The 15,363-nt window shown below is 43.2% G+C and overlaps 1 long non-coding RNA gene across 7 annotated transcripts in view; it reads left to right on the top strand.

Moving 5' to 3' along the window:
- LOC146208280 (uncharacterized) overlaps positions 1–15,363 on the top strand; it is a 389,535-nt gene that overhangs the window by 191,568 nt on the left and 182,604 nt on the right. For 6 of the 7 annotated variants that reach the window (XR_014704694.1, XR_014704693.1, XR_014704692.1 and 3 more), the window contains exon 2: positions 8,424–8,518. The exons of the other annotated variant lie outside the window; for it this stretch is intronic. This is a non-coding gene — a long non-coding RNA (uncharacterized LOC146208280). The remainder of the gene's footprint in view (positions 1–8,423; positions 8,519–15,363) is intronic. 7 annotated transcript variants of the gene reach the window in all.

The following is a 15,363-nucleotide window of genomic DNA, read 5'->3' as shown; positions in this document are numbered from 1 at the left end:
CATATGCCCGCCATTGTGTCCCTGCAGGAGCCAGGAAGGGGCGCCACCCTAACAAACTATACGATGTTTCAGCAGGTCCCCTCGCATTGCCAATGCCTGCATAAAAATTACACAGCAAATGTGGTCGATTTGAACCTCCAACTTGACTATTCCCACGTAATGGTGACTCGCCTCGCCCTCCGCCAGCAGGGCCCACCACTGCACATTCTAAATGTCCACTGCACATCCAAATTGCCGAATGTATCATTCTCGGACCTTTTCTAGCCGTTCTAAGGTGTTATGGGGACGTCGAGCTTGGTCTTCATGAATCCCAGCGCCATCTTGTAAACCCGTATGATCAGTGTGTTTATGTTTGTCCTGTCAGTCACCTGCCAGTTGAGGTGGGCCACAACGTAGACGATGTGACTGGTCGCGGAAGACTGACCTCTAGAGAGTTACATAACTGTCCATGCTCTTCAGGCAGACCGCGCCTATACCAGCGAGTGACGCAGTAGTATTGAACTACTTTAATCAATTATTTCACCAAATGAAACCTTTTTTAGAGTACAGCTTTCATTGATTCACTGCTTACACCCCTGCGCAAGCAAGATTGCACCACCCAAGTCTGCTGATACTTTCGAAGAACAGAAGCAGCAGTCTGATTACTTTTCTTGCAAAGGCACGGAGCCATTAGTCGCAGGACGACGGGTGCTCAGAAACAAATGTTTTTAGGGCGCGCAATTCTGACTGGAGCACATCGTCGTAGTTTTCATATTATTGCCAATCACTCAATAACTTCAGAGATCAGTTAAATAGATACACTCTATAACAAATATGGAGAACTAATCTCGCCTCAGGGATTCAACTGCGAGATGTCAACTGTGCAATAAATAAGTAGAATTAAGTACCCATGATTCGGCCTGACCGAATTTAGTGGCGGTCTGCTATAGGATAGCTGGCGGTGAAGGTACGTCCAGTCCGGCTATATTTGTGATTTCTTCCTCGTCTCTTGTTGCATTTGTGGAGGCTTGCGTCACGATTAAAATATATGAAAATAAAATTATTCATAGCCATTCATATTAATATTTTACTTTTCTTATTTATTGTCCCTACCTCAAAATTCAGACAGCTGAAACGAAATGCCATATTTATTTAGCACGAAGAAAACTGAAATGCCAGAGCATCTGAAAAATTTGCAATCATTTGAGTCGTGTTCTTCTGTTCATAAATTTTATACCGTTTGCTTGCGTGCTTTTCCCCGCATGTTTGCATGTTGATGTCTGTAATCTGCTTGTAAGTTCATCATGTCTACAGCGCACCAGTCAAATATGTTCTTGAGGTAATAATCATGGAACGTATTAGGTTTGTTGCTCGTTTAAGAATCTCAAAAGAAGAAGAAAAGAAAGAAGTGTCTCGATCTAGTACCAAAGAAATTTCTTGCTGGTTAGAGACAAAGTCTTGGAGGTACTGGGAAACAGCGCGTGTTAATCTAAGGCGAGGAACCACCAATGCTCGTTTGTTTCCAGGAGGTCGTCCAGAAAGGTGCGATGCGCCTACTGTCGTTAAAGATCGTTCAACCTATGTAAAGCTGCGATCGTTTTTTTAGGGGGGGGGGGGGGGGGGGGGGGGCTTTGTGGTGCGAAGTCATTAAGGTCAGCGTAAACGTCCATTTTCTGTTTAAATTCTTTTGATCGCGTAGCTTTAGTTACCTAAAGCTATATTAGATTTAATGGCTCATACACGCCTAAAGCTACTGTTCGATAACAACACGGCAATTTTCTTTTAAACTTTCTGACCGTTTTCAGGAATAATTAGGCTTTAACTTCGTTTAGTTTTATACGCAGGTTGGCACAATGCAAACGGAGACAGAAGACTGCTGCTTCATCAGTGCTCATGAAGAAAATAATACCACAGGACGGACATATGCCACAGTATTGCGCAAAAATAAAAATGGCTGCCTCGTCTACACATTTATCAAGGCAACACTTTTTATTGAAACATAATTCTATTAATGCTTGAAACATTTCTTATTTAATTCATCAATAACACTGCGTACTTCAGTGTGATCTGCTATAGGTGATTAAAAAGCCGCTTCTCACAAGCTCCTCTAGTAACAGATGTGCACGTAACGTATAGTTTAATTTTGAAAACCATTCATTGAGACTTTCACCACTCTCTCATTTCATATTTGGTGCTGATAGCATTTTTTGTTCGTGTTCTTGACATCTTCTGCAACGTAACGGCACATGCGATCTATTCCTCCAGTAAATCAAAATCAGTGCCCCGATACAGCTGAAACAGGGAAAATGGTTCCGCATAATGAGGGAGACGAAAGAAGGGTGCAAGGCTTAAATCCTCGACTCGTATACTGTGCGTGCGGTTAACAGCAGCCCGTTACTGTTTTAAAAGACAGGCTAATGAACAGGCGAAGCCAGTGCCATCTTGGAAGGGCACAAGTGCTCTTTAACTAAATATTGTGGCATTAAAATATTTATGTTAGCAATTACTCGGGTAACTAGTGTAAATAATTGAGAGCACTGCTGAACCTGCACTGGAGAAATGCGAAAACATGAGCGTTGCTGGTGCTGTTACATTAGACGCTTCATTTCTCATTTTTAGTGTTAATTTACAGTATTTTTATGCTTTTTAACATCTTGACATTTTTGTTTCGTTTTATTGTGCTTTTTTTTTGTTTACTGATTTCAATAATTTACTTCAACGGCTTTTCGCGTTGTTACACTAGAAAAGGATAATTTAGGACACGTTGAAAGGCTGTCGGCATAGAGTGGTGTTTAGCGCTCCCTCCTGGGACACGGAAAGATGGTGGTTCTATTCTTTGTATGGAAACGATCTTTTCTTACCAGTCACTTTATGAGAGCACGCATAGTGACACGCATTGGCGACACGCTTTGATCACACGACTCATTAAGCATGAGAGGCTTTTTAAATCGATAGTCGCTAAAGACACACATGACCGGATGCGCACATCCCACTGAAACAGGCAGGCATTAATTATAGTTAGTCAAAAGACAAAGGCGACAGATGATAATAGGAGCACAGAGTTCACACTCGCTTTAGAAGAAAGGCCCATATATACCTATTGACCTCCTTAAACACTGATGGCGCTCGCCGTTTAGCGGCGGTTTTAATAGTTTTGTGAGATGAGGTGCAGAGAGACGGCTCGTTCGTCTCTAGAGACAGACGTTTAAGCTTTCCTCTCTGTTTGGTTCATTCCTTCGCCGCGTGGTACGGTCCCCTCTCATCTTTACAAAGAGCATAGCTTTCATCATCAGCATCTTCAGTAGCACTAGCACAGAGGAGTGTATTTTTTTTTCCTTAGCAAGGCACTCAGCCGTAAGGTAAGATGTGTGATGTGTTATCTGCAGACGCGAGCTCAGGCTTTATAGACCCTGTTTATTTCAATCCGCGGCTATCTATCATATTTCAAACTAGTTAGCTCACATGAATACACGATGATAGTTTCTCAGTCAGCAAGTTCAGGAATCTAAAATGCAAGTATCTTTCGAAAGCGTTAATCTCATTTCTGAGTTCGAATTGGTTCTTTTATTGAGAGAGATATTTTTCTCAACACCGACTTTCGGGCCTTCACGCAATGCGAAATAATAATAATAATAATAATAATAATAATAATAATAATAATAATAATAATAATAATAATAATAATAATAATAATAATAATAATAATAATAATAATAATAATAATAATAATAATAATAATAATAATAATAATAATAATAATAATAATTGGTTCAGAGGAAGGGGAAGGCTCAGTATCTGTCACACTTGTTGCTGTGGACACCTGAACCGCGCCGGAGTAAAGGCTCTACCTATTCCGAGTGATAAAATATCAAACGTTTGTTATCTACTATAATGCCACTTTTCTCGTCATCCGTCTTTGGTTTACAGTGTACAGTGACAATTTTCAAGACTTGTTTGCTTTTCCTAAAGAATCGCAACGTAGTTGATGGGGTCGAATCAAGCGGCTGCAACACAACAAGACTGGCCGTTCTTTCTGAACGTACTAAGTTCAACGTTTGAAAAGAAAACGCTCAGTGCCTGTTATTCCTGCTCTAGCTGGCGCAAGCTTTCAGAGTACAAGCTGGGTTGCATTGCAGACTCGCACTGATCTTGCGCAATAAGAAGAGGAAAAGGACGTCTGTTCCTAGAGCGCGGTGCCTGGCTGCCGGACCGCTGCTTTGTCTCTCTCGACTTCTTCCGGTTGCATTATCTAATGGTGCCTCGCCCGTGCATTCTCGTGTGAAGCAGGAACCGTCCAGATTCCTTACGTTCACAGTTTCACAGTATCGTTCCTGTTGTATCGACTGACACGGTCATATGTCGAACTCCAGCCTTGCGCGTCTTGTTCGGCATTGCCGCGGAAGGGAGGAGGGTCGCGTGTGGGGAGGAAAAACCACTTGGGCTCGGTTAGTCAGGCATTGTCGACGCCGACTCAAGGTTCTGGCCCGGAGTTCTAGGCTGAGGATGTGGCGGCACCTCCACCAAATGTAATGAATCTGAACAGTTCTTGTTTTATACGAGAATGCACCGGCGAGGCGACTTTACGTACAGCGACCGGAGAAAGTCGAGAGATACAGAGCTGCGGTCAAGCAGCCAGGTTGTTGTTGTTATTGTTTAGCAAGTAATATATGGTACATACCCACACAGGGTGATTGGCCAAGAATGGGCAGCAAAGAAAGTTTTTTATTTATACTTACATCTCTAAAAAGAAAATGATTGAAGGGGTAGAGGAAAATAAAAGAAAAGGTGATGCTCTCGCGCACTGGGAACAGACGTCCTCCTATTTGTATCCTTCTCTTTTCCCCCTCTTCTTAGTGCGCGCGATCCGCGTTAGCCTGTACCAATACAACTGTTAGAGTTCCCGGACACACACAAAGAGACCTATGCCCTACTTGTAGGCAACTACTCTGCGGCACATTGCATCGTTTCCATATGTTAAGGCAAATGGTGTCAGGAATAGCCTTGTGCCTAACATATGAATCCTGTTTTCGAGTTCATATAGTGACTGAGATATTGAAAGTTGATTATCTACTTTAAGATCTATGTGATGATCGTTGTTCGAAGATTTCGTGCCATTACTGCGACGGGTTCCTTTAAGATACATGCCCTAGCGCACTGTTTCTCAAATAGAAATCGCCGACAACAGGAGGGTCCACAAAGCGATTTCTAGAGTTCAAGAAATGCAGGTTTGTCAAATAAAAAAAAAACGAAAGGGCACGCAATAGCTCTGGCCTAGCTTACTTGTCATAGTCTTGCATGGTTAAAACACGAAGTTTCAAAGCCTTTTCTAGTTTCTCAAATAGAAGGAAACGCGAGAGGAATGCAGAAACGGACAGTGTGCACGAGAGAGCGGGATATACAGAGTCAGGTTAGGAAAGTTCTGCGGTATTTGTCGATGCCGGCATCGATGCAACTCGAGCTCTGGCTGCATTGCTAAACGGAGCTGCAATGCAAAACGTCTTGGTTGTTCGACAAGTGAGCGACGCGGTTTTTAGAGGAACTGAATCCCTTCTAGTGACATGCATGCCGGCGCTTACGCTTCCCCGTGCCCTCTGCAGGCCTTGGCGCACTACAGTTGTTTTAGAGGCCAGTTAAGCATTGCATCAATCCCAATACCGCTACCTGCCCCCGGAACTGCGGGAGAAGTACTAACAAGGCATCCCTTTGTCTCAAAAGCTCCCCATCACTTCCACTGGTCATCAAAGGTAGTCGACACAAATGCGTGGCTGAGAACCACTGCCATAGCCAAAGGCTAAGGCTATCATTGCAGCCAGCCGAAAACAATAATTCCTGTGGCAGAGGGGTAGATGACTTCTAGTTAGATGCACAGTTCTTGTAACATAACTGCAGTTACAAAAGCAGCGAATTCTATCAGATTATAACCGGAAAGCGAATGGCACTATATTTTCTTCGGGTATAGGGCACAAATTAAACTTCGCTGTCATGAGGGAGCTGTGTCCCTAGAGTGACAAATGACACAAGGTCATCAGCGTCTCGTGTAGTACTTTTTTCTCTACAATAATGCAGATTTGAGCATCCAAAGGGACTGGGTCAATAACGAGGAGGCTTCTACAGTTAGTATAAAATACAAAGGCCTGAGGTAGAAGCTTCAGTACACAGGTGCCGTGTACAGATGAGTATAGCCAGTGCAAGAGAGAGTGAGGATTTTGCATGTGTGTGAAAAATGTTTCGACAATATTGTCATACGTAGCTCTCAACTGAAACTGCATGATTCTCCACGGTATGAGGACTCTCCCAGCATATGGACCCTTGAGCTCAAGTAAATATATATGAATGGGGTGCAATTCAAACAGTTACTTGCTTAATGGGGCTCGATTTTAGCGCTGCTACAAGAACCACGAAAAATAATAACATTACGCGGTTTTGCTACTGCAGCTATGGCTATTAATCACATTCCTGATATACAGCCACGTTGTCCCAATAATTTCGAAATCATACAGCTATTAGGAATATAAAAACAGCTAAATTTAGGCCGTTCTGTTACACGGCTCATTTTACGCAATTCAGCTATACTTTCCGACCCTATGAGAATATTAATTGATGATATACAATATTTGAGGTCCGGTGTACTAACGAAAAAAGCCTATTATTACACTCAAAACTTAGAAGCTTGATTATAATTAATTCTACCAAAGGTTGGCCACCTGACAATTCTCCGATGACCCACAGGACAGACTTCGAGGCTCCTAACCATATATGTGCTTAATTAATAAGCCAGGTATTTTGCAGTGTCCCCTGTAAGGCTACATTACATTCTATTTTGGTTTACATGATAAATACTGTTACTAATAAGTAATTCCGGAAGTTTAAAAGAGAGCTATTAAAGCTGCTCTTGCTCATTCATTTGATGTATGCTACAAAGATGATGTATTTTTTTGATCAGGAATATCAATTTAATTATACTCCACTAATTGTTTACCGGAAGTCCGGTTATTATCGCACCAAGCCTGCTCCAGCGATGCAGACCAGAATGGCACAACGGTTCGTAGACTCGCACGAGGCACTAGAAGTGCGTACGCTGATAATGGTAACGACACAATTAAGCTTTCCTCTAAGATGGCACTAGGGAGTATGGAACTGAATCGATGGAGGTGCATATGATTATTTCCAGGAGACTAGTGTGTAGCTTGCAGGGGAGAGTCGAACAATGGGAAGTAAATCAATGAAGAAACAAAAGTTCCCTGCTCACCTGTGCATAACATATGAAATTAACAATTCAGCAAGACGAGCAGCAGCACAATGTACTGCGATGCAAACATCTACATACAGCACATAAATAAAAATGAAGTGAATAGGAGGCCACAAAACATTATTCCGGCAAATAGTCTCAATGTCTGCGGTATATTTCGATTCGTCCGTTTCTGTCTGCTCATTTTTTTTTTATTTTCTTCTACCGTGCGCGAAGCGACCTAAGCTAACGCAGTTAGAGTTGCTGCGGGTGAATATTCGGAGGCTTAGGAGGCTGAATCAAGAAGATCTCCAACAAATTAAGTGGACGCACATCGAGTTAAATGAAGCTTGTATACGCTTCTCATTTTCTTTTTTTTTTTGTCTTTCATTTCCTTCCTCTTTCTTTATTCTAAAATAATTCTGCCTTTTTCCAGCCACTTTTTACGAGCCGTGTGGCTGGACACGAGGCTGGCGATCAGGTCCGTAATCTTGAAGGAAGAATAACAGCGCTCCGGCGGTGTCCCCACCACAGAGGGTAATCGCTCGGAACGGCATGTCCGTCAGTGTTTTCATGCGTTAAAGTGCCGTCGCCACACAACTTGCGCTAAATATTCTGCTCACCGCAGGCACACATCCAAAAAGATGCCACAAAACGGATTAATCGTTGCCCTTCATGTGTAAGGACAAACATCGGCAAATAGCGGTCTTCTGCTTTGTAAGGCAGTTGGCACGCAGTCGGGAGTGTCCGATAGGATTTCGTAGGTAAGGCTCCACCAATGTGGTATTCGCCACCTTTCCTAGCTAGGTTTGTTCATAAATGTTTACGTGATGGTAGCATACTTCGTAGTAACTTCTTTTCTTTGCACACTCTTTGCTCTGACGCTGCGCCTGGATTTTGCCCAGTTTCCGTAAACGAGGAACTAGCTCTCACTGGCAGTACCGTCAGCAGTGGCAATTAAACACGGGCGACCATTTCTTTGCGCATCGATCTGGGCTGCTCGAGGGAGGGGTGCACAAATGCAACGAAGCACGCACGCACGCACACACAAGCCCACAAGCACACACATACAGGCGCGCGCGCGCACACACGCACACGCATATTGCGATTACATTGAATTTTTGAAAACGATCACGTGACCAATATCTGCTACCTTTGTCGACCTAAGGAGCGGCAAACACAGCTCTAACCCTGCTATGCCGTTCTGCCCATACAGGCCGTTGACATATCCGCCGTGCTGCAGTGCTGCGCTGGGCCCTTCGTGATCACGCAGTAAATGAGGAGCTGATGCATAAAAGCAGATACTACCAAGTGAGTACATTGCTACTTTTGTGCGATCAGCCCTTACTAACATATACTTGCCCGCTTAAATTCCTCTAAAGAGTGCAACTATTTTCGCAGTTCCCTAGTGGAGCACAAACCACGAGAGAAGGCGAACAAAGCTAACCGCAAATATAAAATCTGCTACTTTGCAAAAAAAAAAATCGTACTGGCCCCATTTTTCTAGAAAGGGACAATAGGATCGCCATCCAGACAACCCGCTCTTCAGCTCAGTTAAAAAACGTTCTCTATGGCCCAGGCATCCGCGCTATAACAACACCCTAGTCCGCGACCCACGAATCAATGCATCCCCCATCTCCACAGCCCCAAGCCAAGCCGAAGGTTTTCATCCACGCAGACTAGGGTAGTGTCACGTCCAACGCACATGGTGCTCCACTGTGCCCATTGTTTTCTTGCAGTGGCGGCAACGCTCAGACGTCTGCGCGGTAGCGATCCCGCCTCTGGGTGCCGCCCAGCGATTAAATCGTGAACGTCTGGGAGATTTTAGCTACTGCGACAACTCTTAGATGCAATGTTTTTCATTCTTTTTTTCGTCCACTGTTCTTATCCTTCCTCGAATGTAGGTCGGCTAAATTCACACCGTTCTTTCGTACGGATCTCTGTCAACACTTTCCGAACCGGAATTTTCTGAATTAAGTGGAATGGGTACTGCACTTATCTGCCATTTGTGGAAGGAGGAAGCGCGCTGTGTTCTGGGACATGTAACATTCTTCAAAAGCAAGGACTAGCAACTTGAAGCAGCAAACACTTAGCGGAACTGCACTGGTTGAAAATTGGGGTGGTGCCCCGCCGGGGTGGCGCAGTGGTTACGGCGCTCGACTACTGTTCCCAAGGACGCGGGATCGAATCCCGGCCTCGGCGGCCGCTTTTCGATGGAGGCGAAAAGCAAGGCGCCCGTGTGCTGTGCGATGTCAGTGCACGTTAAAGAACCCCAGGTGGTCGAAATTTCCGGAGTCCTCCACTACGGCGTCTCTCATAGCCTGAGTTGCTTTGGGACGTTAAACCCCACAAACCAACCAACCAAAATTGGGGTGGTGCAATTTGTTTTGCTTCGTTTTCCTTGTCAGCTATTCGGACTCTTTATTGAAGTCAATTTGGAATGTCAGTGATGCAGAAGGTGAACGTAGGCGTAATTGAAAGTTGACGTTCTCGTTAGGCCTATCTGTAGCGCTGGTTATCTACGTAGCGCTACTGCCTGAGGGCATTGCTGATAGTTGTTGGGCCTCTAATTTCGTTATGCCATCTCCTGTGGTTTTTGAAAACACCAGAAGGTATATGTAGCTTTGAAAAATTAGTAGAGAGGGAAACATACAATTTAGTCTCCAGTAACGACTTCTGCTTTCTTCTCCACATTACGTTAAATTATTTTATATGACGACTCTTCGAAGAAATCCGAGAGAACTGCGGAAACTACACTGCGTAAATGCGAAAGTCTAAGCGTTACTGGTGCACACGGTAGTTTGGTTTGGTTTGATTTCTAGGGTTTAACGTCCCAAAGCAACTCAGGCTATGAGAGACGCCGTAGCGGAGAACTCCGGAAGTCGCACTACCTGGGGTTCGTGCACTGACATTGCACAGCCTACGAGAGCATAACTTTTCGCCTCGACTGAAAAGCGGCCATCCAGGTCAAGATTCGATCCTGGATTCTTGGGCTAGTAGTATAACGCCCTAACCACTGCGCCACCCCGGCCTGTTGTGCACACTGTGCATCACGTTTGCTCTCATTATCATTCTCAGCTAAATGCTCCATCAATATCATTGCTAATGTCATCATTGTCATTATCAGTACTTGTAGCGTCATTTTCATCGCTACTGTTATCCTCGGGGTAGACAAGGATTATTATGATGCGCATTTTACTATCCTGGGCATGGCGCAGTTGGTTAAAGCGTTCGGCTAAGGTTCCCAAGGATGGAGGTTCTATTCCCAGTGGAAACAGGATTTATTTATTTACTTTATTTGCCTTCTTCATGGTAGACTGGCCGGTGACGTCACCAATGATGACGTCACCATCTCGAGGTAGCCCATTGAATCTTGCGAAGAAGTACGAGACTTCTCATTGCCGGACAGACAGGGTCATGGCCACTAGTACGAAGTATTAAAGACTTTCGTCTTTAATACTTCGCCTCTTCTCTCTTCCTCTCTTCTAGGGAGGTATTATATCATTCCTTCATTACCGCAGCATGCTAGGTAAAGGGGTAAATCGGTCATTATTCTAGAAGCGTCAATGCCTCCCGTGACGAAGAGCTAGTCATTAAACAAATCTTGTTTCGGAGCGAGAGCGAAAGCTACGAAGTGACTCACAATGCGAGTTTTACGGGGCTGCTGCAAAACATCGTTAATGCAATGAGGCTCAGACGCCTTTTGTGTTAAGCACATCTGCCCGTCTGACATCGCTATGGTATGCATCCCATAAGGGGATTCCGCCTTTTTTTTAGGTGTAATTTACTTTTCTGAGTGAAATAAAACCATTTGTAAACGAATGACATTGTGCCAATGTTGCTACAAACTGCAAAAATAGCGATCGCGCGCGTAGAAGAGATGTTTTGCTGGAGAAATGGCGGTTTACCAACTGCACATCACAATGGTTGAACTGGATTGTGTCGCGGCGTTAAAACTTTAGTATGTCCGACAAAAGAACATGCGAAATTTAATTTAGACATACTGCCCCGAGAAAGAAGAAATCATGTGATCACTGATCTGTGTTTGGCGGACAGCAATTTATTAGGCATTCCATTGCATCCCTTAATCTTGCTAGTAACTTAACCCATACAGTCTACAACTTGCAGTCCAGCACATTCGATGCAAAACATTTGGAAGGCTGACATCTTCAAGCAGTCATGTCAAAATCGATTCGTGGGTTTATATGTGATAATATAATTGCCTTTTGTCACGTTGTGTTATCATGAGAAGTAAAATACGGGATTTTGTTGAATAATAGGTTCAAGCTGCAGTAGAATGTCGATTAGATTGGTTTCTTTGGGCCCCACTTTGAGAACCACGGATACAGCGAATGAGCCAGCTGATCTTGACATCATTGACTCATGAATTAGCGTCACTCTAAAGCAAACTGAGGGAGGCGAGGGAACAAATTACCCGTAAACTATTGTTATTGATCTATGCTATGTGTAGTTTACAGCACGTATCACGTCTTGATAGATAGTGGGGCAGAGCGCCGTGTGCACTTTCTCGTTTGGTCCAATTTTGCTGAAACATTGAAAACTGCTTTTATCTATGCAAAAGATGTGATAATGTAATTAAAAAATTTCATAGCTTTTCGCTTTAAAGGTCAGAGAAAGCTTCTTTTTAATTAATTAAAATTTTAGCGTGCACTAGGCGTGAGTATAAACACAAATAGATAAAATTGCAAGAATGTGTTACCAAAATCAGTGGTCAGAATACTATCGTTCACGTGACACAACTATGTCACCCTAATGGTCTCAAATAGCCTATAATTAAGTCGAGATCTACATTAAATTAAACATAGAGACATGACTATGTGACCCTCTCGGTTTTAGTCTATGCTTACGAGGATAGTAACATTATTTGAACCATTAGAGGTACTATTGAATATATCAACGCACATACAAAAAGGACCCTCAACTAAGGGGCGACAGTATATGTTCATCACGCGTGCCTACCTACGAGTTGCTGAAATTGGAGTGATGCTGGTGCGTTCTGACACAGATATAATAACTGCAGTCTTTACCAGAGTCCTATTTTCCTATTTTTCATAAGTGATTTAAGCTCACTTAATCACTGCGTTGGAAAGAATAAAACAGGAAAGCACATAGCCTATTTGCCTTGAATACACCACTTGGAGATTTAGCCTTCAACATTCATATACCAGCAAGACGAGGCATCCGCACTAAAGCAACTATTAGCTTCGCGAGTGTCTGCCTACTTCGCGAGCCATGCTTTGCCTTTACCCAGCAACTGTTTAAACTTTAAACAACTCAGCCCGTTCTTGCTCACTTCTAGAAATCTGCGCTTAGAAAGCGGTCATTTCTTTCCATTATTGTCCTTCATTTCTCGTTGTAATCTCGGAGCCGTTAAATGCCGCTTATGACTTCGAACGTCCTAAGCAATTCATGCATTTCTGTTTCGGTTACTTAATGTCTTAATGTACGGAAGTTTGTGTCATAAGCAAGCTCCTAACTCTGGATGCTTTTCGAAACACCGAGACATAGAAACTGCAGCTCGAGGAAGCTGCGCACCTGGCATTTTATTATTTTGCACTGTTTTTTTCTCTTGGTAGAAGTTATAATATCGTTTATGAAATATAAAGCAACTAAAAAACTTGGAATTGCATATAGCTGGAGCAGTCACAGGGCTTATGGAAGTCCCGTTTATTGGAGAACGTTCAATAATCATCATTATTAAGCAGCATTCGTCCTGTCGTGTTTGTTTTCTTCCTGTCGTTTTATTCGGCTGCGAATGGGTTTTAATATAGATCATTACCAACTGGTTCAAACATTGGTGTTGTTATCACCTCGCCATAGTGGCGCAGTGGTTGAGGCGCTCGACTACTCTACCCATTGATGTGGGCTCGAATCCCGGCATCGGCAGCCACTTTTCGCTAGCGCCGAAAAGCTAGGGGTCCGTGTGCTGTGCGATGTCAGTTCACGTTAACGTTAAAGAACCCCAGAGGGTCTAAATTTCCGGAGTCCTCCGCTACGGCGTCTCTCATAGCCTGAGTCGCTTTGGGACGCCAAACCCCACAACCCAAATCATCATGATTATATTCATCTATATATGTTTCAACCACGAGCAGCATACATTCCACCCTGGTGAAAGCAGTTATGTCTGCATATCTCTTTCAGGTTGTGCATCATTGCCAAAGTTGCTTTTGCGTCATAAAACCCCATGTAATTAGCCTAACAACCACTGAAATATTTGAATTCTCATTTCGAGCTTTGGGCTCTCATGGATAATGTGGCAGATTTTACATTCTTTCTCTTCTGTTTTATTTGTCTTTGACACGCGAACCTATGAGATTTTCAGCACATACATCCACTGTTACGTCGTAGCTCTTGCGTTTTTCTTCATGCATCTAAATTGCGTCAATTGCCGTATGACGTCACTAATCGTGTACGGTCGACAGGCAATAAAAGTATGACTAGAAGGTATTTTAGCCTCTATTACTCTATTTTCTTTAGCTTTCCCAAAAGGTGTAGGCTTCTAGAGTTTTTACATTTAACAAAAATCCCAATTCATGGTCTTCACTCCTCAATATGATCACCGACCTGTGTAAAGATGCAATAGTCTTTTGCTACCGTTGCTTCGTACTGTGCAGTTATACCGACTCACATTGGGGGGTTTTCCTACTTTACTCTAAAAGCTGAAGGCCGGCGGCGGCATGCGAAAACATGTTGCAATCAGTTTTGACAAATAACATGCCTGCAGAAATGCTTCCAAGACAGAAGTGCCTCCAAATGTATCACCTCTGAAGCAAGCTGCGTAACAAGTTCTCCAAAATAAGAATGTACTTGTGAAAGCCGCCTTAAGACATTGTGAGGAGCAAGAACCTCGTTAACGCAAGCAGTCACACAATTGAGGCCCTCACCACTTTCAATTTTCCGCTGCCAGGGGAAGACGTTCATATATGGGCCGCAGGCTATACCAACATCAAAAGGCATATAAACACAGAAGAACGAAAAACAAAAAGTAGTTACACAAATAGAATAAAATTGTATGCAATATGAAACGAGAATAAGGTAATAAATATGGCAGGAGAAGGACCCCTGACTTCCTGACTGCAGGCTGTGAGCAGTGCGCCGTAAATTGATGCCCAGATCGTAAAACCATGCAATTAAATATCTCCACTGGAATCTTATTTTTGGGCTACGAGCGCTTCATTGCATGCTCGAGTGTTCTTAATTCACGTCTGTTCGTTCCTTCAAGAAGTTTTCTCCTTTATTGATTTCTCAACTGTCGCCACGCAAAACGCGCTACGCACCAGCTTTAGAAATAATAAAAGAAAGATCGAAGGGCTTCGAGCCGTGCTAATCGCAGAGACGACGCGCTGCATTATTTTTCCTCTGACGTTATAAAGTTGAATTCATTACCTTGAGGCAATGAGAAGATCCTTCTCTACAAGGCCGACATCACGCCGCGAGGTAAAGTTATTTATTTTTATTTTTTTCATGTCTGAACTCTCAAAACTTCTTCCATCTGAGCCGATAACTCAGCCTAAAATAGAATGTTGTCCCTTAGCTTAGAGAACTAGTTGACTGTAACAGAACTCCTGTTTGAAGAGAACACAATGTACGTGCACCATGAAAAGAGCGTCAACGTACGTCAAATAACATTTCTTTATATTTCGTGGCGCAAAACCTTGAAACGTTTAAAAACTTTCGTCACAGGTGTTGGGTGTTAACACTTACGCAACTATAAGCACCCGAGTACAAACAATGCAAAAAATTAGTCAGGACCAGCCATGACTATCGTTATAGCTTTTAAGCAATACAAGGATTGAAAACAATGTATTTATAACTCTAATTGTGCTTCCAGATATGTATGTAAACAGGCTTTACCATGCTTGTAAATCCAAAGCCGCACTTTTCCAGTCCTTTAAGTCTATATTATCCCTTTTTTTTTTTTTGCACATGAAGACGAGAAGGACTCCATTGTTTACCTAGATACTTTCACTAATGGCTTGGTTTGGTTTGGTTTGGTTCATGGGGCTTAGTGTTCCGAACCGGCTCAGACTATGAGAGGCACTATAGTGGGGACTCTGGAGATTTCGACTAACTGTGGTTCTTTAAAGTTCACTGACATCGTAAATAACACGGACAGCTTCCTTTTAGCCTCCATC

Source organism: Amblyomma maculatum, chromosome 1 (assembly GCF_055883805.1).
Source record: "Amblyomma maculatum isolate TAMU_Amacu chromosome 1, ASM5588380v1, whole genome shotgun sequence".
NCBI classification, from domain to species: domain Eukaryota; kingdom Metazoa; phylum Arthropoda; class Arachnida; order Ixodida; family Ixodidae; genus Amblyomma; species Amblyomma maculatum.
This window is presented reverse-complemented; position numbering and strand designations above follow the sequence as displayed.